The following is a 19580-nucleotide window of genomic DNA, read 5'->3' as shown; positions in this document are numbered from 1 at the left end:
AAAAATGTCTAGCAATGTGTATTGCCGCTTTGCTTTATCGTCCTAGGAGAGATGAAACCATGGAGACTGACCACAGAAGATGACCTGGGTACCGGGAGCAAAGATCCGAGGGGCCCGGGGTACCGCCCAATACTCCCATCAGGACCGGCAAGGAGAACTGATCGAACGACCCTGATGAAGGAAAATGCTGAACTGTGCCATCTGCGGAATCGAAAGAAGATGATGCGGACATCCCAGCACATGGATCAAAAGATCCTTTGCACCCGACTTCCCCTCGACTCGAAATCAAAGCGCAGTTGGGCGGGGGGCTTGTCAGGGGTTTTGACCCATGTTCAAGTTATTATGCTGCAACATTTGGTGCTGTGGGCTTAGGAAATCCAAGATGGCGAAAAAGCCCACATTGCGCCAGAATCCAGGAAAACCATGCAGTTTTGGCGCACACCAAAATGTTCCCCTGACCTGCCACCCACCAGTGCGAGCGTGATGGACCAGGAGTGCCATGGGTGAAATGTGTGCCAAAGGAAAAACAGCAGTGCCGGTTAGCTCAGAAAGCGCTTTGAAATCAACTTTGTTTCTCTGAAATGCAAGCTAAAAATGCCTATTTTAAACATTGCAAGATGTTCAAAAATCTCACTGAATACCAGCAGACATTTGGCAGAATGTATTCTTGTGTGCATACAAAATCTGGGAAAATAAAGAGCCCAAAATAATGTTCATAATGAAACTGGCTGAGCCGTGGATGTCAGCAGCTGAAGTGAAATTGGACTGAAAGATACTAAAACCTGAATGTTTAAAATAAATGAGTGACCTACTGTTGAGTGTTACATAGGTTGCAACTGTTAAATGTCATAGTTTTGAACTTAGAATCAGCGTTCTAGCTGCATGTGTAAAAATTGTAAGTTTGATTTGGATGAAGAAAAACTGGGAACAAAAGTGACATTTAGCTGAAGCCTGGCTTAAAGAGATTGAATTCTGCCTGGCAACTACCCCCGACAGGAGTTGAAACTTGCTCAGCCACTCTTCCCAGGCCTGGCTGCATTCTGCTGCCCACACCAAAAGGAGATGACACCTCCCTGATTGGATTAGGGGAGGAGCAGCTGGGGACTGCAGGAAACTCAACAATGAGCCTTCCTTGGCTCAGGCAAATGTTAAATTAGGGGGGGTCGTAAATGGCTTCCTCTTGAGAGAAACGGGGAGGGGCAGTGCCTCTGTGAGCAACTTGAGTTGGAGGAAGTGGACAAACCAGAAATTCCACCATGTGCTTTGGGAAACCACACCCCTCTGGGCCAGAGCATAATGTTAAAAAGATGGATAATTCATAGTATGGACCCCCATTTTCAAAATACATAAAAAGAGCCACTGGAAGCCAGACAGGGACATTCATTTTTCCAACCTTCAACTGAATTCCTGCGCAGCACGCTGACGGAGAACTCCAGAACTTCACTCCAGAACTTCACTCCAGAACTTAAAGCAGAGAGGCCTGGACCACCAGCTAAATCCTTTTTCAGCAGGCCTTCAGAATCCAGCAATCCAACCAAACTATTCTACAGCCGGGCGAGCTGTTGAATTCTTTGCCAAGAACTTTTGCCAGAACCGGTAGCAGACCCAGAAAGAAGTGCTAACAGCAGAACCACAGACCACATCAGAACCAGAGAGACCACAACCAGAGATCCAGACCAGACCAGCAGAGCAGAGCTGACCCAGATAGCTGTGACTTCAGAACCAACCACCTGGAGTCCAGTCCCAACCTGACCAGACCCTGACGGCCTATTTCAAATTCATAGTGTGAGTACCCAGCTAGAACTGTGCACAACCCATCTCTTAGCTTAAAATAACGTTCTTGATTAATGAAAACATTCTTGGCAAATTCTTTCGCTTTGGTTCGTCTTGCGCCGGTCCAAGAATTTCACAATACGAATACATTTTAACCTATTGAGAACAGCATCATAGGAATCGTGTGCGCATTCTGTCATTTCAAAGCTGCAAAACTGTCATCTGTCATTCTGAGCTTGACTTTTATTTTGAGGATCTACCTTCACAAAATCGTCCGTATCTCTTGAACCGTTTGTGCTAGAAGCTAGATTTAACTTTCATTTTAAAGCTAGGATTCCCAGCTTTCCAACAACGCGCTCGACGCACTCGGAAAAAGTGCCATGATTTGCGATTTGGCTCAAATTTCTTCACTGGTCAAAATAGCAGCTTCTTGCTTTCCTTTTCTCAAATTCGTTTGCAACCTGACAATCATTCATGGAGCATTGCTAAAGTGATCCTGAACTAATTTAAAGTAGCTATCACTCACCCTGAACCTCAAGAGGGAATTAAAAGCATTTTTAGCATATTTTTCACTTCATTGCCACCACATTAAAGTATTTTGAGCCTGTGTTTAAAAATCATCCCTAGTGCTCTCAGCTTGCTGAGGGGGAATTGGAACTTTGTATTGCATTTTTGTTGGTATTCTTGAAGACTGTGTGCTCTCCTTCCATTTCCTTATATTGCATAAAGGGGGGGAGTGAATTGTCAAAAGAAAAAGTGATCACATTATCTCTTGTTGAAATCATATCAAATTATTTCTGTGTTGCATTCTGTCCCACCTTGCATTTCCTTGAACCATATAAAGCATTCTCTGCTACCTTAGTCCTCAGTTCTTATTCATAAGTAACCAAAACTGTGCTACTGCAGGATTACCTATTGCTGATTACTGCTCATATTCACAAGTGTGCTATCAATTATCAATTTATTTATAAAAGTGTGATATATATATCTATTGTTTAATTTTTCAAATAAACCTTTTTAATTTGCAAAACAAACCTACTTCTTGGCTCAGTGAGGTCAGGGGGATTCAAAGAGAGGGGCGTTATATAAGGGTTTATCATACAGAATATAACTTGTCATAAAAATATATAAATAAGGGCTTCCCTTGGGCGTCCCAGACGAGGCACTGACTTAGTGGGATTGATCAATTGAAGTAATTTAACAGAATGTAGAGGTCAGTTTGTCGAGTGAGAAGAGAGTTGCTGACCTCGCACTTTGCAATACCAGTGATCTTAATTAACCACCAACAGTCATCAAGAATGCATGCTGTTGAAGCATACATCGATAGCGGAGCAGTTGGAAATTATATTGATCAAGAACTGGCAGCAGAGATGGGGCTTCCTTTGTGTTCTAAGCCAACTATGGACAAGGTACCCACCGTGGATGGGACAGAAATCACTTCCGGACCAGTAACCCAGTGCACAGCCAGGGTAACCTTGCTGTGTCAGGACGGACATCGGGAGTCTATTTCATTCGATCTCATCAAGGCACCTCAGTTCAGGCTAATACTAGGGATGCCATGGTTGGTTGCTCACAACCCTTTGATAGACAGGCGTGCACGAAAATCAACCTTCCCCGGTGACTGCTCCCCTTCCTGCTATTACCAAGAGGAGAAACCTGACGTCTGTATCCCCGTGACTCCAGGAGCGACAGTATCAACCCTGGGAGCAACTAATACCTTGCCAAGTGAATACCATGATTTCCAGGATGTTTTCCGAAAGGACCAAGCCAATACATTGCCGCCGCACAGGCCCTATGACTGTCAGATCGACCTTGTTCCTGCTGCACAAATCCCTTGCGGCAGGATCTACACTCTCACAGAACCAGAAAACCTTCATTTGAAATCCTATTTAGACCAGTACCTTGCAAACGGATTTATCCGTCCTTCGAAGTCCCCCGCAGCCAGTCCTTTTTTCTTCGTACCGAAAAAGGAAGGAGACTTGAGAACCTGTATTGACTACCACGCATTGAACCAGATCACCATGAAGAACCGCTACCCCTTGCCACTTATCCCTGAGATGCTAGACCAAGTTAAAGATGCCCAGATTTATACCAAATTGGACCTTCGAGGAGTGTACCGCCTGGTCCGAGTCAGAAAAGGAGATGAATGGAAAACCGCCTTCCGTACTAAATACAGCTTGTTTGAATATCAAGTCATGCCCTTCGGGTTATGCAATGCTCCTGCGGCATTCCAATATTTCATGAATGACGTCTTAAGGGAGTTAATTGATGTGTGCTCCTTAGTGCACATAGATGACATCTTAGTATACTCAGCCTCGGAACAAGATCATGTCAGGCACGTTCGTTCAGTCCTCACCAAGCTCCGTCAACATTGCTTGTTTGCAAAGCTTGAAAAATGCTTTTTTCACGTCACCGAAGTAGAATTTCTTGGTTTTATCCTTACTCCAGGAGGCATCAGAATGGACGTGCACAAGATAGATGCCATTCTGAAATGGCCTTCACCGACGTCTCTGAAAGGGGTACAAAGCATGCAGGGCTTTGCGAACTTCTAGCGCCGGTACATCCCAGACTTCTCTCAGGTTGTGCACCCAATCACAGTACTATTACAAAAAACAATAAAAAGTTTGCTTGGACAGAAGAAGCAGAAGTAGCCTTTCAGGAACTTAAACAAAGGTTTTCCTCCGCTCCAATCCTGAGACATCCTCGTCCAGACCTCCCTTATGTTGTTGAAACTGATGCGTCCAGTCTCGCAATGGGGGCTGTCCTTTCACAGAGAGACCCGGAAACCGGCCAGCTACATCCTGTGACTTCTGGTCGAAAAAGTTCTCACCTCCAGACATTAATTATGCCATCACGGATAAGGAACTCCTGGCTATCAAATCCGCCTTTAAAGCCTGGAGGCACTACCTTCTGGGGGCCAGACACACCAGTACAGTCATTACAGATCACCAAAACCTGCAATATCTCAAAACAGCCAAGGCCCAGTCTTCGCGCCAATTACGGTGGGCCCTTTTCTTCGCCGAATATGATTATGTAATCACATTTCGACTCAGAGTCACAAACGGAAAGGCGAATGCCTTATCTCGTATGGGCATAGATGAAATAGTATATACAACTCCAGACCCAGTACCTATTATACCTGAAGACAAACTCTTGGGTATCACAACAGCCTTAACACAAGCAGAACTATGAAAAGAAATCCAACGGACAATGAATCCTGATGCCTACCTCGCATGGCAAACTCAAGGAGAACAATATACCATCAAGGACCACCTACTCTTATTTAGGGATCGCCTATATGTACCCAAGAAGGAATTACAACAGCATATTATTTCAAACTATCACGATTCACTGATTGAAGGGTATCCTGGGATCGCGAAAACCCTAGCTAAGGTGAAAGAGAACTTTTGGTGGCCTACCTGGCGTAAGGACATCAGTCAGTATATTCAGTCCTGCGGTGTCTGCGCACAAAATAAATCACAGAAACAAAAACCATCTGGTCTCCTACAACCATTGGACATTCCTCCTGTTCCATGGCAGACTCTTTCCCTTGACTTCATCACTGATCTACCTCCAAGCCAAGGGTTCAACACCATCCTTGTCGTTGTGGACTTAATCTCGAAGATGGCCCATTTTATTCCTCTCAAAGGCCTCCCAAACGCAGCCACTTTAGCAAAAGTGTTCCTGCAGGGGGTCGTTAAGCTACATGGCTTCCCTTCGGTTCAGGTCTCTGATCGAGGCAGCCAGTTTGTTTCAAACCTCTGGAAAAAATGCTGTGCAATGGCGCAGATCGACATTTGGCTATCTACCAGTCACCATTCCCAAACGGACGGCCAAACCGAGAAAACCAATCAGACACTCGAGCAATATTTACGGTGCATGCTGCACCACGAACAAAGGAATTGGAAAGACCTACTACGGATAGCCGAATATGCATATAACAATTCTTTGCATTCAAGCACGGGACAAACGCCCTTCTATACCCTTCATGGCAGACATCCACGTACCTCTGAACTAGACCTTCGTGCCAGGTTGGAAATGCCAGCAGTAAAGACTCTACACACAACCATTACTCAGGTTTTCAAAAGGGCAAAGGAACACCTTATTCATGCCAAAGAAAAACAAAAGAGATTCGCCGACCAACACTGGAAAAAGGCCCCTGATTATCAAGTAGGAGACAAAGTTTGGTTAGCCGCTAAATTCGTACCCATCAAGGGAACCCGGACCTTTCATCCCAGATTCTTAGGACCCTATACCATTAAGGCAACTGTCAACCCAGCAGCCGTGAAACTGGATTTACCACCTAATCTACACATCTACCCGGTATTCCATGTGTCCCTCCTGAAACCAATGCAACCCGGCACATGGATTGGGACACCACCTAAGCCCATGCTTGTTGACGGAGAACCAGAATTCGAAGTCAAAGATATCTTGGATTCTAAATACTCTAGGACTAAGTTATTTTATCTCGTCGATTGGAAAGGATTTGGACCACAAGATAGATCCTGGGAGCCCAGTGAGAATATCCACGCACCACGTCTAATCAGGAAATTCCATCGGAACTTCCCAACCAAACCTGGGCCAGACAGAAGGAACACCATGGGAGGGGCCTTAGGGGGGAGTGCTGTCACGACCCTCGCCCAAAACCCCCTCTGGCAAACCCATTGGCCAGGTGGAGTCAGGACTCGGGCCTCTAGAGCCTGGCATCTTCTTCAAAAGCCCTCATGGGGCCAGTCCTGTCGCCTATGGCGCCAGGCTCATACACCATGAACAACAATGTACTTGGGAACTACTTTATTATATTGTCAGCCAACATGGAGGCATCCACATAGCTTGGTTCCTGTCGCCTATGGCGCCAGGCTCATACACCATGAACAACAATGTACTTGGGAACTACTTTATTATATTGTCAGCCAACATGGAGGCATCCACATAGCTTGGTTCCTAAGAACCAAGCTATGCAGTCTAGTGTTTTGGGTGTGGCAGGCCTGGAACTACTTTCCCTAGTACTACTTTACCTGGGCTATATAAACCACACCCTGACTGCAGAACATGCTTCGTGTTACTTTGCAGCTTGCAATGTGACGCTCACCGTGTCCAGCTATTCCCTCGAACCTCAGAGAAGCAGAACCTGCAAGGGGACAAAAGGAACATCATTAGCAGCAGCATCTTACCTGCAGTCTTCATCTTTAACCACTTGCAGCTACTGAGAACAGCTTCCTCGAATCTGCACGCCTCCCGGACAAAACGACCTGAAAGAGGAAGATAGAGGCAAGAGACATTTTCAAATTACGAACTGCTCAAAAGGCTTACCTGGCTGGTCGCATCTCGGCTGGCACCACTCCGGACATTCCACTCGCGCTGAAGAACACTGCGTCCTACAAGGAAGGAAAACACAGGTTAGCAAAGGTAAGACTTTGCAGCCTGCACATAGCGCTTACTTACCGCATCATAGCGCTCTTAATGCACCATCATTTACCAGTGGGGCTCAACCAAGCCAGGCATGCAGGATAGCAACAAAACTAAAGAACAGCAATAAGACCTACCTGAACAATATCAAACGGGCTGGCGTCAGTGAAGTAACTGGACAGCACTCGGCCATGAAAGACAACGCGCCCCTGCAAAGAAGGCAGGACGGAGAGCACGCCTAATTCTACCACAAGGTGAGGAGATGGCGCCAGAGTGACTGAAAGCATACGGGCGTGGAGGGAGGATACTTACCCCAGTCGGTCAGTCTTGAACACAGTCCTCCTGTATTTTCAGGCAGAACCTTCCCCGCAGACCACATCAGGGCAAAGCTGAGAAGCATACCAGCGAGTAACCAAGCTGGGTGGCGTGACTGTGGATACCAGGTGAGCGTAACAGTTATCAGGGAAGACAGCATAGCAGAATATATTTAGTCAAGGTGAATATATGCCTTAACGATTTACACATGCTCTGAGGCAGGCGAGAGCACTTGCAGTATGATGACGTCCACCTACTAATGCTGCTTTTCATCAGAAAGCGCGAACATAAAACATGCTTGCATATGCCTCCAAAAGGGAAATTAATCAGAAGCAAGAATTGTGAAGGCAAGAGTTCCTACATGCTAGTAAATAGGCTTTCGAGGAAAAGATATTCGCAGTATAGTCTACCTCCTAACCTCACACAAGTTAGAATCAGTGGTTTAAACATAGCAGTTTGCAGTGTTTACTCAACGGTGTACTGTGGTAATATACTAGGAGAGTACATACAATTTTTTGTTCCCGAACCTTTCCTCCACAGTCCCATCCTATGAGCCCATCACTCCAGTCAGGCCCATTACGTATGAACAAACACCACATGCTGGCATGTCATAACAAATTGTGTCTTCACTAACATGACAGTAAAGCACTTGGGCAATTTGGGAAACTTCATAACAGACATTGCATCATCGATAACAGAGGCATTTACAGACCATTGACAGACAGGACAGACTTAAAATTATAACCACTGCTATAACCAAGATCTGACCAATAGACATACCTAGAGGTCTCACCAGACCTACAATCCATGACCCAAAGTACCAGGATCTCTCTGTACTAGTATGCAGGAGGCTTACCGTATGACAAATGTCCGTAATGATGTCAGTGATGTTAGTTGAGTGAGCAGGTATAAAAGTACAGCCCTTAATTTTACGACTGCACAGATGTTTCTTGCAAGGCTAGAAGAATATCTAGAGCCATAAGGTACTAGAGCACCACAGTTCGGATAGCTATTTGTTCATGGGACAATAAGGACAAAGAAACTGTGCATCATTTGTCATATCAGCCATGACTTGTGAAAGTCGAGTCAACTGGTCTATTTATTTTAACCCAGAGGGCCATAAGGTTAAAGCTCTCTGTCTCATTTATCGAGCCATTCATGGTTTGGGAGCTGAGTTTCTGTAATCTAGATTGACACCTTATAGACCATGCAGAGCTCTTGGCTGGGCAAACCAATCTCTGCTTAGTATTCTTCGTTTTCAACGGACTCGAGCCGGAGGAAGGCCTTTCTCTGTGCTCGGTCCCACTCTGTGGGATGCCCTCCCCCTTGACATCCGAACTGTTCCTGATTTTTTGTCCTTTCATAAATATCTTAAGACTTTTCTGTTTTAATCCCTGTTTGCTCCCTATCTCTCTACCCTCTCAGCTCCTTGATACCTTTTTTGATATTGTCCGCGCTCTACTAGTATCAGTACTATGCAAATATCCCACTCCTGCAACAAAGCTCTCCCAATAAGTGCTTCTCCTAGGGTGGGGTTGAGAGGGGAATTTGGTTGTGTGACGCACTGCAGGCAGAATATATCCCATGTAACAACTCCCTCCCCACTCAAATTAAATATGCAGTCATACTGCCAGGTAGGTGTACAGAAGTATTGTTATTGTGAACCAAGGGGTGTGCAGAGAGACCACCACTCTCTTTGCATGTTGCGCAGAGGTGTCTGTTAAAGGGAAACAAGAGTATATCAGCAGTCTAATAATCACAACAATAACAGAGATATAGTCCGACGTGCACACCAGACCCACCCTTTGAGCCTTCATGTGCAGGAATCAATCGTAACCTTTGGGGCAACAGTTTGTGGCCTGCAGGTCAATTTCACTTCAGTTCATGCAGGCTGGTAGGATACAGGACAGAGGTGAAAGGAGTCGGCTAGACTAACTTCCGGTTCAGAGTTCTCGGGCTTTGTGAAGAAGCAACAAAGTATGAAGCAATGTCACAAAGTTCCTCCCAAAAGTCTCCGCTACAAGTATCTGATATACCAGAGCCAAATGAATATAAGGGCCATAGTAACAAAAAGCATGACCAACAAATGATAGCTGCAGAGGCCATAACTTATAGATGCCAGGGAATTATCAGTGTCGTTGAGAAGTCAAATCCAACGGTGAGTAACTTGACCAGTTTCCTTCAGACACCTAACAAGGGTTAAGGTAAGGATGGCATCAACAATCCCGGAATACGGCTCAAAGTACTGTTTTAAACGTTCTGGATATTCCACAGGGTTTTCTCCCTTGGCTTGTTTGCATACGTTGACCTTAGCCCAATCTGTCTTTCGAGGACACATATTGAGAATAGTTTGCACCAGTCTATCAGTGAACACTTCCATAGCAGTAGCAGGTTCTTCAGCTGGCCAATTTTCATGCACATTAAGCAAAGCAAATGTGTCTGTGGGTAGTACTGCTCATAACAACTGATCCAAGTCAACAAAAGTAGGGTGATAACAATCGATAATGACCTGAAGTTTTTCCTGGAATTTAACAGGATCTTCTCATCTCTTTGGTAATCTCTGAACCATATTAAACAAATCAGTCATGTTCCCTGGGGCATGTACTGTAACGAGGGTATCGCCTGCTAAAGGGAGCTGTCTGAGCAGGTATACACCAGTAGTGGCATTGGCTGGCGAGTTTGGGGATCCTTCGAACATGGCTGGCAAAAACTGTTGAGAAATCTGAGCTCATATTTCAAGATTAAATGGGCTGGTCATGTTGGAGTGGACTGCTGATAAGTTGGTTATTGAGTGGAATCTAGGTTGGCTGGCCCTTGATGGGGCATGACATTTAGGATAGCAGGGTTATAAGCGTTCCAAATATTTTCATGGCTTTCTTTTAATGGTGCTTTTATTGGAGAATGGGATATAATCTGAACCTGTAGGCCCCTTTGAATGAGGAAGTGCGTCATTACATGGATGGGGACGCAGAATAACAAGACTGACTCGGGACGTTGTCAAATGTAATCTGTTTTAATCTCAATTATCTTAAAAAGGGAGTACAATGGACATCAACGGACGTCTCACAGCATAATCTCAATGCATCACATAAAAAATAACACTTTTATAGCAAAAATGGTCATATGTGATGTCATACTACGTGGAAAACTAAGAAAACTTATTTATGATTTTGGTTGGTCTGTGGAAAACATCTAAGTATACTTTCTGTAGGGGATTGGATTGTGATTTGATCTCTATAGTCAGGTGAACAATTTATGCCCACCCCAAGTGTAAGTCATCCTCAACATTTGTTAGATACACGACGCACAACTGGCTCTCAAACTATAGGGCTCTTCAATACATGGCCCTCTATATTTAGTTGGCACTCTTGTTACCCTTCTGGAACATTTGACTCGCTAGCAGCATGCAAGCTGGTACCCCAGGTGCTTGTGGGTGGACTTGATCTTGCCTCCACACCCAATTAGCCCATCATCCATTATCACTCGTGCCGCCTGCCATTCGATTTGTCTTGGAACTTGGCTTTGCAAAGTATCATTGCTCATGAGAATAGAAGGGAGTCCAAGTGCGTTCTTATCTTCAAGTCTTGGTGCTGCTTGCCCATGTTCTATTTTAATCTACCCCATGTGACAGGAGACCGTGTTTGAGCTCCTTCTTCGCATTTAATGATATTAAATGAATAAAACTTGCCACTCATAGTGTTTCCGTCACCTCGCTTCTCACGTTCTTTGTATCACCTTGAATAGATAACAAGTATTCGGCTGCCACAACCCTTGACACTGGGCCAGATAGCCTTCTCGATCCTTCCATGATTTATAGCAGTTTTTCTCTGCTGCACCATCAATTCAGCCCTTCTCTTTCACAGGTCCTGGGTCATGATGCCTACCCCGGGAGACCAGACCAAGTCCAGCAACCCCGGAAGCAGGCATCAAGTTATTCCGAGCAAGCCCAACAACACCTGCTAGGGGCTATTTGGGTGCAGTCCTGGCGTCTATGGCGCCAGGCTCATATGGAGAGTCAGTCCTGGCGCCATATGTGCCAGGGTCATAGATTTAAAACTTGCCTGATACAGACCATGCTGCAAAAGCTCCAAAACAAAAGAGGCTTGGAAGGGACTACTTTACCTAGGGACTATTTTTTTACTCGGGTGGGGCTGGGGAGGAATACTTACCTGGGACTACTCCCCGAAGAGCAGCACACGCTTCGCGTTATTCTGCATCCAGCAGCGTAACGTTCACCGTGCCTGCAAGTCTGCATCCAGTCTTCTGCCACGGCCGCCTCGAGTCTGGAGCTCCTAGAAAAAGGGAGAAGGAAGGAGAAAAGAGCAATACCTTTGATCCTTACCTGAATTCCTGATCCATCGCGCCTTCGAGCTGGAAGAAAGAAGTTATTTTATGCGCGTCGTCTCGCCTGCTGCAGCGCCGCGCTGAACTCACCGGCCTTCGCAGCATCTTCACATTCCACCGCATCCTTCTGCATGTTCCCGCCGCACTCTGGCACCTAAGGGGAAGACAAGAACAGCAAGGTGAGCCAAGGGAATACACAGAGGCAATATTAGTTACCCCCCATAGACTTACCTGATTTTGCCACCGGGGGTACTATTTCTCTTCACGGGTCGGCGCAACTTCCACTGCATCCTCGCCGAACCCTGGCCCCTAAGGGGAAACAAAAGGACAGCAAGGTGAAACAAAGGGACAAACAAGGGGAAACCTCCTCACCACAATAGACACCTGATTTTACCGCCGGAGGCATTATTCCCCGAGACTTCATACTTTCAGCGCCTGAATAAAGGAGAAAGCAACTGGTTACATATTGATATTATTTTATCGAACTGTGTTGGATAATACAAATCCTTACCTGAATATTACCAGTTGTCACAAGGAACTCTTCGCTAGGGTCAAGCTGCAACCTGCAAGGAATCGGACAGAGTGAAAGTCAGACATTTGAACTCTTACGAACTACATACTTACGGCGTCTTGCCGGGAATCTCAGAGTCAATATTGTTCTGGAACTCACCAATTCCTTCGAGCCAGTGAAGCAACTGGTTATCTATGCGCCCCTGCGCTCAATGCAGGATGGAGAGCTCATCTTTCCAAACCATCAGAAGAATATTCCTACGGGCTAAGCAAACGAAGCTAGGTGGGCCAGTCCAGTCCGTCATCTCGGCACTATGCGTCACATTGGTGGAGACTGCAGCTGTCCAGTTCAGATCGACGCCCTTGTGGGAGCCAGGTGAGCGTAACATCCTGGCTTACTAAAGTTTTGACATTCAATATCCAGATTCTTCTACATGTATGCTATGATATGATATTTTATTTGTAACATGCTCATACACAAGTGTTTCAGAGCGCGACAAGGCAAGCGAGGGGAAGAAGGGAGAACAAAACAACAATCTTACTAGGCCCAGTGACATTGAGAACGAGCAAGTGCATGGGGAAGGGAAAGGGAGAAAAAGTGCATTGAAGGGGGAGAGTGGAAAGTGCGCAGCAGAGGAGAACAGATACATAATATTAAAATGAAAATAAATAAATAGAGGCAGTCGACAGTAGTAGTGCAGCCAGCAAGTGGCAAGTGCTGTGTTTATGGCAGCAGACTGGGGATGTCTGATAAGTGCAGAAAAAGAAGAAAATGGGAGGGTGGGGGTCTGTATGGGTAGAGATACAGTCACCAGGGCAAGGGGTGGCCAGGAGCCCATACAAGAGGGTGGCAGGGTGATGAAGTACCTAGGTCCAGGGGACAGAGGGTGGCCAGGTGCACAGTGCCAAGAGAGAGTAGATAAGCAGGGGAAAGGGGGAGCGAAGGCAGAAGCAAGGAGGATGGTCTTGAAGTGCTTCCGGAACCGGAGATGGTTATCCTTAATTTTTAGAGTGGCAGTGAGGCTATTCCATAGAGAGGCCCCAGTCGAAGACAGAGATCTACCCCCAGCTTGTTTTCTTTGAAAAACGACTGACCTTGAGGGAGTTAGAGGTGGAGGAGCGAATAGCTCGTGAGGAGAGGTATTTGCTGAGGGATAAGTGAAGGTATTTTGGACCCAGGCACCAGAAAGCCTTGTGGACAATGCAGAGGGTTTTGAATTTGATCCTTACATCCACTGGGAGCCAATGGAGAGATTTCAGAGCTGGAGAGATACGATCCGAGGGCTTGAGGCCAAGGACAAGTCTTGCAGTCCTGTTCTGGATTAATTGCAGAGGACGGAGAGTAGAGGCAAGTAGATTTAGAAAGAGGCTGTTACAATAGTCCAACCTAGAGAGAACCAGAGCTTGGGAGACAGTGAGCTTCTGGGGGAAGGAGAGGAAAGGCAGAGTGCCTCGGGGGATGTGCAGTAGGAAGTTTGACTTTTTAAAGACCTCAGAGATGTGGGCAGAGAAGGAAAGTGGTAAGTCAAAGATGACCCCGAGGTTCTTAGCCTCGCAGGTGGGGCTAGGAGGAGGGCCAAGGGAGGCCGGCCAGAGAGTGAGGGGAAAGGATGTTGAAGGTGTGCCGATGAGGAGGATCTCCGTCTTGGTGGCATTTAGGCAAAGATCATTGGCGGCACACCAATCTTGAATGGCAGTTAGGAAATCAGAGACGGGAGAGGGAGAGGAGGTGGCCGAGGGCAGCCTGAAAATGAGTTGGGTGTCGTCAGCGTAGCACTGGAAATTTGAGCAGAAAATGGCAATGCAGTGGGCGAGAGTTGCCAGGTATTGGTTGAAAAGCCAGGGCGAGATTTTAGGCCCCTGGTGAACACCACAGGTAGATAGGAAGATAGATGATAGGAAGCACCCAAGTTGGTCCTGGGAGGGACAATCAGAGAGGAAAGAGGTCAGCCAGGCCAGAGCCTGATCAGTGATACCTAGGTTATCACAGAGACGTTTGAGCGGGATGGTATGGTTGACCGCATCGAGGGCAGAAGAGAGATCGAGTAAGATGAGGACAGAGGGAATGTTAGAGTCAAGATTGGAGAGCAGATCTTCACGGATGTTCAGGAGAGCAGTGTCCGTGCTTCTGGCAGCTCTGAAGCCAGACTGGTGATCATGTAGACAATGAACAGAATCGGAATGAAGATTAAGCTGAGATATAGCCAGCCTATCAAGGAGTTTGCTCAGAAAGGGAGTAATAGAAATTGGGCGATAGTTAGCCGGACAAGACGGATCGGCTGAGGGTTTCTTGAGAAGAGGATGCACAAGGGAGTGCTTCAGAGGGGGGGTGGGGAGCATGGCTGCGCCCGCACCGTTAATAACGGTACCGGCGGCATTACTAGTTCTGCTCGCGGGTGACACACAGCCTGCCAGGTAAGACCTGGCGGGCTGTCAGGAACCCGCAAGCAGAACTCGTAATGCGGTGGTCCGGTATGAACGGTATGAACGGTGCTGGTGCCTTACCACCGTTCATACCGTGACCGCCACATTTATAATGAGGCCCCACACCTTTTTTACTCCTTTCAGAGATCCTGCTGATTTTACATGGTCATCGACACTCCAGATCATGTGACTACATTATCCATTCGGGCTGCAGTAAATCCATCATCTCATATACTTCTCGGATATAGGAACTTCATTCTCTCAGGCGCTTCAATGCTTGCTATATATTTTCTAATTTCTTCATCTGTCAGCTCTTTGGGTCCAAACCCAGACTCAACATCAATCATGACCTTCATTTCTACTGCTTTCTTTGCTGTCTGCTTACATTGTCTGATTATTATCCTGATCACACAGAATCCAAACATGATCATCACCAATAATGCTCCAAGAACTTGAAGATATTCGCCATCCATTTTGGAAGCCATGAGAAGACTGATACAAACCAGCGGTCATCTGCAATATCTTTTTTCTCATCTTCCATCTTGGTATGCAAGTTTGTTAGCAACATTTCAGCCCCTGCAAAGGTCCCATCTCATCATCATGAGAAGGTATGAATGTGCCACATGATTCCCCGATTTTGGCACAAACACCTCCATCCATTGCTGTAATCATGTCCAGGACATATCTATTCTGGAGAGTCATAAGTCTTATGGCTCTCAATTCTTCCTTGCTGGCATTGAATCCCTTTATGGTAGTGTTGATCGTCTGCAGGAGTTCCCATCTGGTAATCTGTAACCATTTAGCATTGGCCATCCTCTGGATCCCTGGCATAAAAATAGTTGTGAATACTGCAGCATTCTGGCTTAACAACCAATGTTCATACGGAATAGAATCATCAAAGGTTTCTATCGATTTAGCTGAGAAGTAATTCTCTCTTTTTGTACCATTTAGAAATCCAAATTATCTTATCTTCCTCATATGAGCATCTACTTTTGGAAACTCTCCAATGTTCAGGTCACTCTTTGGAATCACTAATGCTGGAACATAAATAAGTACTATGAAACACAGCCCTCCCCAATCTTTGGCCATCTTAATATAAGCTCTGGATCTACAAGCCCAGTAGTGATCCATTAACACTACTGTTCCATCCTTCATACCTGGTAAATCGAAAATTCGGCCACACTGCTGATTCATCCCAATCTTTCTGGTGCCATTGTTTCTGAAAAGCAAGGATACATTTGCTAGAGGTACTATCTGCAAAGGTTCTCCTTTATCATCGACCCACTTCTGCAACTTCACAATGTTCATCCACTGATGTTTGCATTCATTCTCTGCATGCCACACAATTGCTTCAGTTTGTCCAGTTAGTGCCTGCTCCTTGCACATAATGAGGCCTTCCGAGCATCCTTCCGGGGTCAGCACGGTTCCCTTGATTTGCAGCGGACCTCTTTCCTGCCATCTTCATATATCTTCAGGGATTATTCTTTTACAATCGAGCATTTTGTTTTCTTCTCTTCTGATTCCAGTTTTGTATATTCCAGACTGTTCATATCTTATCACTTGATTCCTTGTCTCTGATTTCTCTCTTGTCTTTAAGTCTTGCACATAGCCATCTTCTTTTGGAGATGTCATTTCAGACACCCATACCAAGGATGCTATTTGACCCTGGAACTGACCTCTTGTCCGGCAGAGTACAAGGTGTGTCAGGCAATGAGCTTTCTGGACTGCTACTCCTATAGCTATGAATATCTCAGAAGTCCCCATGACATAAAGTATGAGAGCATAAACATAGCAACTCTCTTTGGACGTTCTCTCTTCCACCCTTTTCATGTGCTGATACCACATGTTATTACCACAAGTGTGCTGTACTGTCTAGATCAAGGTTGTCCAACATACGGCCCACGGGCCACAATGCGGCCCGGCAAGCCATTTTATGTGGCTCGCGAGGCCGTATGTTGGACAACTCTTGACTAAAAAAAAAAAAGTTTTTCCTTTTTTTTTAAATGTGCTTGTGCGCAAAACTGTAACTTCCTCTGGTGACCCCATGGGGTCAACAGAGGTAGTTACAGTCCTCAGCCACGACAAACATTGCATAAATAAATAAATTCATCAAGAAGATCTTGGGACTTGATGATGGAGGAAGAAGAGACTAATTTGTATCACGCCATATTGAAGGTTACCTCGGGAATACCATTCATTTTCATTAAGCGCGGGTCCATACAATTGCCCAGTACTCCCACAAACTATGAACAATGGGATTCATATAGTAGCAATTACTTTGCATTTAAATATCCCATTTCAGGCAAGTAGGACCCACCATGCAAGAGAGGAACGGGCTCCGGCCCAGACATGCCCGTTCCTCTCTTGCATGGTGCTCTGAGGGGCAAAAGGCGAGCCGAGAAAAAGGGAGGAGGTGGCGAGGTGAGGAGAAGAGAGTGCTGGCATGGGCGAATGATTCTGTGGACAGGTGCTGTGCAGGAGTTCCTCTCGGCGTGGGCAGCACAGCGGATTCCTGAACCCCTGATTAGCTGTGGCCCGCTGCTCAGAGGGCCATTGTGCAGAGTTACTTTCAAGGTTTGTCATCTATGAACATATGTTTAGCAGGGGTTGCGGCGACACAGCCTGTCTGCCCCAAAAATCATTCTTTTGAATTGCGAATGTCACTGAAGATGAACCTTTATCAGCTGAGAAACTTAACCTTTGCAGTGCTTTTTTTCCTCGTCTCGAGACAAAGAAGAACAGCAGGAGCTCAGTTACATTTACCTCTAAGCACAGTGCGGATTGATGAAAATGTCTATGCATTATACCAAGTACATTGGACATTATAGATGTGGCCAATGGGGTATCAAAGCATGGCGAATACCACATGTACAGCACAATATGTTACCCTAGTAGTGCACCAATAATACACTGCAACCTGTAAATGGACCTCAGTGGACCAGCTGTCAAGGTTTCTGGAAGTTGCTTATGATTTTGATCTGTGATCTATGATATGATCTGATATGATAGGTTATTTATAACGTGCTTAATGCAGCAGTGATCCCAATCATAAAAGTGAAACATGCAAGCCCAACAGGTATAACTTATTTTCACTCTTTTGGTAGCGCAGTCTGAGGGCAGCCTATACCCTTCAGGAGAGGTGTGAGCTGATACAGTTGCAACACAAAAGACAATAGTACTATATTCCCAAAATACCTTAGTTCTTGTCTTTCGGATCTCAGCAGAGCCAGGCTTTTCAACATCAGACCAGAAGCATGGGTGCCTTTGCACTGGGCTGGGGTCAAGTCGGAGAGCAGCAGTGATGGGCCCCAATGATGCAGTTCTGTTTGGAAGTGGTGCTGATTTGCGGGTAGAAAACGCTGGGAACAGTAGGCAATGACAAGTGGATTGCACTGGAAGAATCAGTGACCTCTGGGCCCGGACAAGGGAATACTTGCTTTTGGCGCTGTGCAGACTCGGCTGACACGACACGGCATATGGTTACGGCAAAGATGTCAAAGCTTCAGCATTGTCATTGAGCAGAACTCTGAGATTCAGGGGTGGTGGAGCGTCGAGGTCCAGGATGATTATGAAGGTGTCAATGGTGCCAGCGCTGAGCAGCGCCGCTCAGCAGGGCCATCGACAGACCAGTGGGCAGACTGCAACAGGCCTGCTCGGGCCATCCTGCTATTTATACAAATCTCGGGCCAAGCAGGGCCTGATGGGAGAAAGGAAATGCGCTACAATCTGCTCTTCTGCTGGGCTCTGCCTGCTGGAGCTTCCCCCTACACGCGGGACATGCAGCTCTGCAGATGCTCAGAGCTTCCGGGGGGTGGGGGATAGGGCTGGGTCAGGGCCTGCCTTCTCACCCTCGCTTAGCAGGGCTTCCCAGAACTGACCCAACCCCTGCCCTCTTGCATGCAACTCATACTTAGCTGGCAGGGGAGAATCTGATCTCAAGGGCAGATATCCCAGGGTGAGGCTTATCCATTGCACATCGGATTTGCTGACCCCTGCTATGTTCCCAAATGCGTGACACACAACTGCATTATTTCTGGTAGTGGGGGACTGCGTTCGCGCTCTCCCCCCGATTTATTGGTGAAAGAAAAGGTAAAGTGTGCACTAGGCCTTCTAGGTTGCATACTTTAAGATTGTGCTCACATTGCGTTTCTTCAATTAGGTTCACCTTTGGGTGATCGCTTTTCCACATTTTATCTGTTGAATTGAATTATGCTTCTTTCATCACCACAGAAGTAATGTGTATTACAGAGATAAGCTACCATATGTATTGGGCACACTGCACATGCTCAGGCAGTATCAATCATGCTTTGTACCGGACAATGCTGGCCTAAATTGGGAACAGCCAGCATAGACATGTTGCTACAAAGGCATATTTTGGGTGCAACCAGCATGACAATGTGTTATATCAGTGACAGTGCTGTCTTACACTGTGGACACATTGATCATTAAAATGTGTTGTGTTGTAAAATGTTCTTTTCTGCTGTTGGTGACATGGACTTTTCATGTTCCCCTTTAGAACTGATTGAAAATGTATGGCTTTTTGGTCACCTTTTCTGCTGTAAAATGCACCATTTCAACCTCATATTTGAAAAAAAGTTCTTGGGGGGATCCCCCCCAAACCCTTCCTAGAACCTTATAGCTCCCTCGCTACGCTCGGTCGCCCCCACTATTTCAGAAAAATATTAACACATAGACACTGAAAGAAATCACAAGCAACTAACCTTTGATCACTGCCCATGGCACCAAAAGCTATCTTTGGGACTGCATGGCTATCACTGCCTGTGATGCTATTGTGTCAAAGGTCA

General features: G+C 46.1%; 1 non-coding gene across 1 annotated transcript; it reads left to right on the top strand.

Moving 5' to 3' along the window:
• The first annotated feature begins 18681 nt into the window (after positions 1-18681).
• LOC138448165 (U1 spliceosomal RNA) lies at positions 18682-18843 on the top strand. Its single transcript, XR_011260018.1, has one exon. It is a non-coding gene; the product is annotated as a U1 spliceosomal RNA (small nuclear RNA).
• The last annotated feature ends 737 nt before the right edge of the window (positions 18844-19580 follow it).

This window comes from Ambystoma mexicanum, chromosome 3q (genome assembly GCF_040938575.1).
Source record: "Ambystoma mexicanum isolate Mex_15411 chromosome 3q, UKY_AmexF1_1, whole genome shotgun sequence".
NCBI classification, from domain to species: Eukaryota; Metazoa; Chordata; class Amphibia; order Caudata; family Ambystomatidae; genus Ambystoma; species Ambystoma mexicanum.
This window is presented reverse-complemented; position numbering and strand designations above follow the sequence as displayed.